Consider the following 9,977-nt stretch of genomic DNA (forward strand, 5'->3'; position numbering starts at 1 on the left):
TACATGCTAGCACCTTAGTGTGTCTGCGTTAAATTCATGGTGACAATTTGGGTGTTCTAAGCAGTAGAAAGGTTTCTGCCTGTCTTCTTTTGTCATTCTTTTTTTTTTTTTTCTCTTGTATATTTATGCCTATTACTAGTAAATTTGTATATGTATTAGTTGTTAAAAAATCGCAATCTTGATTCAACTCTCCCTCACAATCTTAATCCCAGCATTTCCATGATTGATGTAAACTGTGCAAAGCAGTTTTCCCGCTCAAAGCTGTCAAAAAAAAAGCAGCTGCTGAAAGCGAGTGAAAAAGAAACATTGTATCCATCTGTTCTTTTAGAGATCAAAGGGAAGAACTTTGGTCTGTAAATGAGGTCAGTTTGACACTTGCTTACAAGTTAAAGCTGAGGTTCACACAAAAATTTAACCTCCCGCTTTTTGGAACCCTCCCCCTCTCCGGTGTCGCATTTGGCACCTTTCGGGGGGAAGGGGGTGCAGATACCTGTCTAAAACAGGTATTTGCACCCACTTCCCGGCATAGACTCCTGCAGGAGTCTATGCCTCTTCCTGTCCCGCCGCACTGTCTCCTAAGACACACGGGTCCCAGAGACAGCGCGGACCATTCTCATTGCACTGCACGACTCGCGCATGCTCAGTAGGGAACCGGGAATTAAAGCCGCAAGGCTTCATTTCCTGATTCCCATACCGAAGATGGAGGCAGCATCCGAGGACTGAGGGACGGTTTGGCCTCGGGTGCCGACATCGCTGGACCCTGGGACAGGTGAGCGTCCTTATTTTAAAAGTCAGCAGCTGCAGTATTTGTAGCTGCTGACTTTAAAACAAAAATAAATAAATCGCGTGACTCCCTCTTTACAGAGGAACTGCAGTCTGCTCACATAATTAAAAGAAAACAAAAAAAAACTTTACCATTTTGAAGCTTACCTCCAACCACTTTGCATATTATTTTATATATACTGTGATTCTGTACTTGCCAAATATGCTGCAGAAATCTCCCTCTCTGGCTGCAACGTTTCAACAGTGGGCAGCTAAAGCTGCTGCCTGTTCACGTCCTGAATTTACACAGAGGCACACCTCCAGCTCTCATTGGCCCGCTTATGACTCACCCCCCCCCCCCCCCCCTTCCTAGCAAACTCTCCTGAGATTGAGAGAGCGCTGTGCCATAAGCCTAGGCTTTTTACCAGACAAACAGGAAGTGGACTGTATAAGGTATTTACTGGTAGAAAAAAAATGTTTTACTATCCCAAGTTAAAACGAGGGCAGAAGATTTAATAGATGGAAAGATGAAAAAATGACTGAAGTTCTGCTTTAAAATCATAATTTTTTTTTTTTTCTTAAATATTACTTAGGGTCCTTTCACACGGGGCGGATCAGTTCTGATCCGCCCCGTGGATATCCGTTTGCTCAGCGGGGATCACTCCGTCGATCCCCGCTGAGCAGGGAGATGACAGGTCTGTCTCTGCACACTGTGCAGGGACGGACCTGTCACAGCGCCGCTCTCCCCTATGGGAGATCGGATGACGACGGACCACAGTGCCCGTCGTCACCCGATCCGATCCACAAACGGATGGAAAAATAGCTTTTTCCTCCGTTACACTTTTTCGGATCGGAGCGGGTCGGATGTCAGCGGACATGTCACCGCTGACATCCGACGCTCCATAGACCTCTATGGAGCACCCGTTCAGGTCCGCCTGAAAAACTGACAGGCGGGCCTGAACGGGACGTCAATGTGAAAGGACCCTTAGAACCCCCAAACGTTATGTATTTTTTTTTTTTTTTTTTATAGCAGAGACCCTAGAGAATAAAATGGCATTTGTAGCAAAATTTTATGTCGCACTGTATTTGCACAGCGGTCTTTTAGACTAATTTTTTGGGGTGAAAAATATACACCTCAATGAATAAAAAAAAAAAAAACTAAGCAGTAAAGTTAGCCCAATTTTTTTTGTATAACGTGAAAGATGGCATTGCACCGAGAATCGTGATCTTTATTCTAAGCAAAAAAAGTTGTGATTCTCATTTTTATCCAGAATCGTGCAACTCTAGTGTATAGGTTAGAAAAGCCATGAAAAAAAATGGAAGAACTCTAGTAGTGTTTCTTTTGCAAACCCAAACCAATTCCCTGCAGGCCCCAGGTCTGTCAAGTTGATCCCTGCTTTCTTACCTAATCAACCCAGGAGTTGGTGAAGTCAGGGTTGGAATGACAGATCCAGAGCCTGCACCCTTTACCTGCAGCAATAGCAGCTATTTCTCTTCCATACGCTCTCTTTTAGTACCGTACTGCCTATAGCATTATGTCAGAAGTCATCCTATTCAAGCCCAAGTTACATTGGGAAAGCAAATACCTCATCACTATTTTGCCTTTGCTGCAGTTTTTTTTTATGAGCTCAAATACAAGAGAAATTTTTTTTTGCTAGCGTGTACAGTTGAGGTGATCTTTACAGACTTTATACATTCTTTTGCATAAATTTACACTCATGTAAATTGAACTGTTTGGACTATGTATTTCCTTGATTTTGATGAATGCCCCCTCAAAGCCTGGTCTTTGACCATGTTAGGTTTTTTGGCCGTTTATGCGATTTGCTTATCTAAGGACCCTTGCTTACAACTGATTTTTGTTTTTTCCATAATTCCCCAAAATGCCGTAAATTTGGGACGGATCTGCGTTAAATTGACTCTAAAGATGCCAATGTTTTTACCTAAAATAAAAAAATTAAAAAAAAGAGCAGTTTATACACCTGCTTTGTCAACTGGTATTGCACAGAGCAGCCCCTTGCCTACTCATCTGGTGCCCTGCCAGCACTCTCCTCTGAACGCTTTGATAGCAAGCTGTGTGTTATGGGGGGGACTCATGCGGGCTTGCTCCTGAGCTGGGCTGTGTGCGCCATAAACACACACAAAGGGGCTTGGCCCTACTCCCTCTTTGCTGGATTTAATTGACAGCAGCCGGAGCCAATGGCTCTCGCTGCTATCAATCTGTCCTGTGAGACCAGAAAAGCGCAAAAGAGCAGCTCTTCTGCAGACAGGCACAGTGCTGGTTCCAAAAAAAGGTAAGTATTTAGGAAGAAGGAGGGAGCAAAAGGTGAAAGGGTTTTTTTTTTTTTCTTTTTTTTTTTTTTTTTTTTTAACCCCTAAATGCACCTTTCGACTTTAGAAAATCTTTAAGCACCGTTTGCATCTAAGCTGACTCTATTATACAGGGACAATATAATTTCAGAAAATCAACTCCTGACGCCTTTCTAAAAGTGTAACTAAAAGCAAACATTTTTATTTATTTATTTTTTTATTTATTTTTTAGATTTGGATGGAATGGAGAAGGATTAGAACATCTGTCTGTTTTTTTTTTTGCTGTCTGTGCCCCCATTGGGAAGAACACCCTCTCTTAGTCTTGTTTACTATTTTCTCTGAAAGTAAAGTAAAAAAAAAAATCCCAAAGTTTTTGGGTTGTCCCCAGAACAGAAATATTGGGGATATCTTCCAATGGGCACATTAGCTCTGGTGAGGAGGGATTCCCTCCGTTCCTGTTTTGGTTATAGCACAGGCAGATCTCCCTAATAGGACATGAAAGACAAAAAATGCACTTTACAGGGGTTATAACCCTCCCTTACTCAATCCACAAAAAAATAAATAATGTTTTGCCTTTTAGTTCTACTTTACCTACTTAACGCCAGCGCCTCCTAGCCCTTTTAAGCCCTTGTACACACGGTCGGAGAATCCATCGGAATGTGTCCTATCGGACCGTGTTGTCGGATAATCCGACTGTGTGTGGTATGCATCGGACTGATTCCGTCGGAATATCCGTCGGACCCAATTTTCCAACATGTTGGAAATATTTTCCGACCAACTGGTTCAATTGGACATACTCCGATCATGTGTAGAGAATTTTGATCGGACCAAGTGCCACGCATGCTCAGATCAAATTCCTACATCAAAGCTATTGGCTACTAGCCTGAACGTAGTCCCATCGTAACGAAATTACGTCATCACGTTCTGAATGATCGGATTTTTCGACAACTTAGTCCGACCGTGTGTATGCAACAGTTTCGGACAAGATCCGACGGGCAAAATCCGACGGATTTGGTTGTCGAAATCTCCGACCGTGTGTACAGGGACTAAGAGGTTTCTGATCATCTGTGGTTGGCTTTCAAAGCGGTTACATGATCAGGAAGCTCCCGATCGCAAGTAGAGATCGAGAGCTTTCCATTACCTGCAGGTAACTGCTCCGTGAGCGTGCAGGGCCCGCACTCTCGGCACAGCTCTGTTTACATTGTAGTATGCATATATGCAGCCACTCAGCATTAAGTCCCACCTGCTGAGATGCCACATATATGCGTACTTCCAGCATGAAAGGGTTAAAGTGGTACTAAAGGCTTTTCACAGTTTGGCCCTCTTCAAAGTCTCTCAAATCCTTTATGCTTGCCCATTGTTTCAGCCTTCAACATGTTCTCTTTAGGGACAACATGTTCCCACTTGCCTAATATATCCCACCCGCTTTTGGGTGCCATTGTAACGCGATAATCTCATCTGTCTGCTTTTGGAAACCTTGCTTCACGACAGCTGTAATATTTCGGATTTCACATTTTCTGTCCCTGTGGCAGCTGTCTCCAGGACATATCGCAAAAAGGAAATCTCCCAGCTGGGCCACAACAGTGACATCAACCTGACAAAGGTTCTGAGCCTTCCCCACTTCCAAAATAAAATTAAGGTTTTTACTTTCAAAACACTTTGAAGTGCAGAAGTCTTGGACGCGCTGTCAAATTTTACTGCTGTCTCTGGCCCCTTTTGCAGTTATTGCCCCCTACTGCCTGTATGAGACATAGATCCAAGAGGTCCATAAAGACATGGATGAGTGAGTTTAGGGTGGAGGAACTGGACTGGCCTGCACAGTCCTGACCTCAACCGGATGGAGCACCATTGAGATTATTTAGATTAGAGACTGCGATCAGTGCCTGACCTTACAAATGCGCTTCTGGAAAAATGGTCAAACATTCCCATAGACTGGGGGTCCGTAACCCATCGATCGCGGTCCACTTGTTGACCGCCTACAGGTGACAGGTGGACTGTGAACAGTTTCCTGCGCCGCTGACCCCTGCCTTCTAAGTGCCGGTCCTTGCCTTTCCTCCCAGCCGGCTCCGCCACTCTATCCCATCCCGGGTTACTGCTATAGGGGAAGGGGGGGCAGAAGACACCACTGTGTGCGTGGAGGGGGGGGGTGATGTGAAGGTGGCAGAGGACAGTGTTATGGGCAGGGTCACCCCCCTAGCAGTGTCCTCTACCACCCTTCACATCACCCCCTGAACCCTGCATTCTGAGCGCAACGCACTCCTGATCCCTGCATTCTGAGCATAAAATGCACTCCTGATCCCTGCATTCTGAGCATAAAATGCACTCCTGATCCCTGCATTCTGAGCGTAAAATGCACTCCTGATCCCTGCATTCTGAGCGTAAAGCGCAGTCCAGATCTCTGCATTCTGAGCACAACGCACTACTTAACCCTGCATTCTGAGCATGTTGCACTCCTTAACCTTGCATTCTGAGCACAACGCACTCCTTAACCCTGCATTCTGAGTGTAATACACTCATGATCACTGCATTCTGAGCGTAATGCACTGGTGAACCTTGCATTCTCTGCATAACGCACTCCTAAACCCTGCACTCTTGTAATACTTAAAATAGTTTCATTCAGAACTAAAATAAAATATTAAAAAAAAAAGGTCAGGTTTACTGACTTACTGCGCAGTGACCTTTGACTTCATTAGTGTTGTTCAAGTAGATCTCCATCTCTCGAAGGTTGCCTACCCCTCCCATAGACACACTCCTTAACCTTGTGGACAGGCTTCCCATACGACTTGAAGCTGTTTATAGCTGCAAAGGGTGGACCAACTCAATATTGAACCCTACGGACAAAGACTAGGATGCCATTAAAGTTCATGTGCGTGTAAAGGCAGGCGTCACAATACTCTTGGTATTATAGTTACATAGTTGGTGAGGCTAAAAAAAACAAGTTCAACCTGTGTGTGTGCGTTTTATGGTAATACAGTGAGGGAAAGTATTTGATCCCTGCTGATATTGTACATTTGCCCACTGACAAAGAAATGATCAGTCTATAATATTAATGGTAGGTTTATTTTAACAGTGAGAGACAGAATAAGAACAAAAATATCCAGAAAAACACATTTCAAAAACACTTGTGTTGTGATGTGCTGCATTTTGGTAAAAAAAAAAAGAAGGGTCCAGCATGCTTTTTTTTTAATCCGTTGTGTGTTGGCAGCCCGTGCTTAATGAATGGACTTCCTTACATTAATGCTACCGATTTCTTTGTTGTGAATGGAGATCAGTTGTCACCTTAGTAGTCCTACCCTTTCAGGAACAGAAATTATTACTATCTAAACAAGCCTGCCATTAGGAACTGTAATGATAGAGCTTTATGTATTTTGAACAGGGTTTCTTTAATTTTGCAACAACTGCCAACTGCCCTTCTCCGCTGAGCTCACCCACTTCTTCCCTGCTCTGCCGCGCCATGAAGCTGAAACATATTACTTGTTGTAAAAGACATTACTTGATATACAGAGATTGCATTTTAATTGCCCTGAACTTCAAACAGGCGGCTGTTTTTTATGGAGTGTCCTCACACTGGTTTAAAACTGTGGAAAATGTGAGCTTGGTAATTAGATTTGTGCATAAGGCTGTTTCGCTAAAGATCCCACTGGACTTAAATGTAAACCTGTCATTAGAAATCTGTTTTCTGCCATCGCTGGCCTCCTAAAAATGTTAGTTGCTTGGCTGTTTTGCTCACCACTGAACTGCAGACTCATCGAAAGTATGTCAGGACTCCTTATCTTCATACTTGTTCAATGTCAGTCACTCCAGGTGTAAATCCAGTGGGTTGGTATGACAGGAAGACTACTAGTATTTTCAAATGCATTGCCGCCCCTAGGTTTAACTCATGATGTGTTTCATTTTAAAGTGGTTGTAAACCTTTACAAACCACTTTGACCTACAGGTAAGCCTAGATTAAGGCTTACCTGTAGGTCTAATGCCGCGTACACACGACCGGACTTTTCAACATCAAAAGTCAGACGGAATGATTCCGGCAGACCGTTCGATTGTGTGTGGGCTGCAGCGGACTTCTGATTTGCAAAAGTCTGACAGACATTAGAAATGGAACATGTTTCAAATTTTTCCGAAAGAACTCCGCCGGACCCAGTTCCTACCGAGAAATCCGCTCGTGTGTATGCTAGTCCGACGGACAAAAACCGACGCTAGGGCAGCTATTAGCTACTGGCTATGAACTTCCTTATTCTAGTCCGGTCGTACGTCATCACGTTCGAATCCGTCGGACTTTGGTGTGATTGTGTGTGGCCAAGTCCGTTCATTCAGAAAGTCCGTCAGAACTCTGTCAGAACTCTGTCTGTCAGAACTCTGTCTGTCAGAACTCTGTCTGTCAGAACTCTGTCAGTCAGAACTCTGTCTGTCAGAACTCTGTCTGTCAGAACTCTGTCTGTCAGAACTCTGTCTGTCAGAACTCTGTCTGTCAGAACTCTGTCAGTCAGAAGTCTGTCAGTCAGAAGTCTGTCAGTCAGAAGTCTGTCAGTCAGAAGTCTGTCTGTCAGAAGTCTGTCTGTCAGAAGTCTGTCTGTCAGAAGTCTGTCTGTCAGAAGTCTGTCTGTCAGAAGTCTGTCTGTCAGAAGTCTGTCGGACCTAGTCCCTCAAAGTCCGGTCGTGTGTACGTGGCATAAGAAATATCTCCTAAACCTACACGGTTTAGGAGATATTTGCCGAAAGACAGGTACCGCTGTCTACGGCGCATGCGCGGCTTCGTCGGCAGAGCAGCGAGACCCACCGAGAAGATGGAGGCTTCGGACTACAGGGGACAGCGGTGACTTCGCTGACTCCTGTGTCAGGTAAGTGACATCTAATGGACTACTATGCGATGCATAGTAGTCCATTATGCTTTACCTTTGCAGGGAATCAAAGAGGAAATAACACCCATCAGGGTTTACTTCCTCTTTAACCCTTCTATCGCCACCACTGTAACCATCACAACAGCAGCAGTGTCGGCATGTAAACAACTCATGGCCATAATAGCAGCTGAGAGTTTGAATACATTTCTTCAGTGGTGCTGTCAGCTTTTTTATAGAAGTGATTCTTTGCAGTCACCCAATCACTTCTACCCTCCAACCTGTGTTAGATGCATAGACAACAATTGCACAACACATTTTAGGTATTGCAGCACACACTTAAGTGAGACTAAAAATGTCTATGATCAATTTTTATGGTTAACTTTTAATGAGCTGTGAATGGTTCTAAAATGTCACTTATGGACACCTTTTGCATTTGCTGCTATTCTGCAGGTGGATGCAGTTTGGGGGCAAAATATTTGGTATCTATTTATTTATTAAACACAACCTTTTATCTTTTTATATTTTACCAAAAAATTGGGATTATATTGTGTTTGGTGTGCACTTAAACTGGCATTTAGTTTGGTAAATAATAGTGAAAATAGGCAACTACCATGATTTTATTCTACAGGGCCTCTGCCATAAGAAAATTAATTTTTTTTAATTGCTCTGGAATTGTAAGAAATGGAAACCGTTTAAAGAAAAACATGGAGGCTGTCATTGCTGCCTTTCTTGTCTTGCTTGATCCTTTCCCTTTAGTGCATGCAGCCAGTGAAATCACAGCAAAGTCAGAAGGCCTTATTTGGATTTAGTAAGAAACACAACTAATGTTGATCGTGATGGACTTTTTAGGCATAAACGTAGATAAAAAAAGAATAATTTTAAACAATGTTTTATTTCTAAAAACAAACAAACATATGTTCAATGCCTCAGAGCCCGTTCACACTGAGGCAGCACGACTTGCAGCGCGACTGCCTCAGGCGACCGGGATCCGACTTTAGCAGCGGCTTGTGAAATGACTTCTGTATAGAAGTCAATGCAAGTCGCCCCAAAAGTCGTACAGGAACCTTTTTCTAAGTCGGAGCGACTTGAGTCGCTCCGATTAGAACGGTTCCATTGCATAGAGCAGGACGCGACTTGTCAGGCGGCTAAGTCGCCTGACGGGTCGCCCCTGTGTGAACCGATCCTCGGAGCATAATAGTTACACTGTCTAGTATAATAAAGGTACATCACATTTTACATATATTCCCATATACATGCAACATGGGGACATTAGCAAAGAAGAACCATCAATACAGAAAATAAAATTTACAAAACAATGTATCATAAATGACTCGGCTCAGAGATGCTCTACATGTTACGCGTTCTCTAAAACGCTTCATCAGGAGCTTATGACGTTTTTATTCCCTAAAGATAGCCAGGGAGAAAAGTGTCTCTACAAAGATATGGGCAGTAGTGTAGCCTATATACGGTATATAAAAAACAGAGGAAACCGAAGACTCCAGAAAAATAGGACAAGGAAGAGAGGAAAGTGTAAACCATGATAGTTATAATCCTCCAATCTGTTATGCTCCTCCAAATTACAACCGTCCAGGATACCAGAATGGGGGGAAAGGATCTTATCCTGGTCGGCAGTTGTAAGTCGATCTTTCAGTATATAAAGGAGCTGCTTCCTATTAGGGTTCCAATGGTCCTGGGGGGGGGGACCCTTAGCATGTCCGTAGCCACACACCGGGGCTTTATTTTGCAATGTTTTCTCAGGACCACCCTGTGGTAGATACACACCAAATCTAGAAGGCCTTATTTGCATACTTAATCCAGGTCAGTGAATCTAAAAGTATTAAAGACAATTGATCGGCATAGGTTTCCTTTAAGATGGGGACCTAAGTGATCACTCGACAATAATTTTGTACTGGATGAGCATCTGTCTTTATATGTTGCATCTTATGGTATTGGCTGGCCAAGAAATCTGTACTTTGCAAATTCCGTCCTAGGCCAATCGCAATTAAGATTACCGTCATACTCATCTGATCTCTGGCACTGTACCCTGCAGTCTAGTCATCCATTGTTGTG

The sequence above is a fragment of the Lithobates pipiens genome, unplaced genomic scaffold (assembly GCF_037356315.1).
Source record: "Lithobates pipiens isolate NorthernLeopardFrog02 unplaced genomic scaffold, aLitPip1_a1.2 Scaffold_11, whole genome shotgun sequence".
Taxonomy (NCBI): domain Eukaryota; kingdom Metazoa; phylum Chordata; class Amphibia; order Anura; family Ranidae; genus Lithobates; species Lithobates pipiens.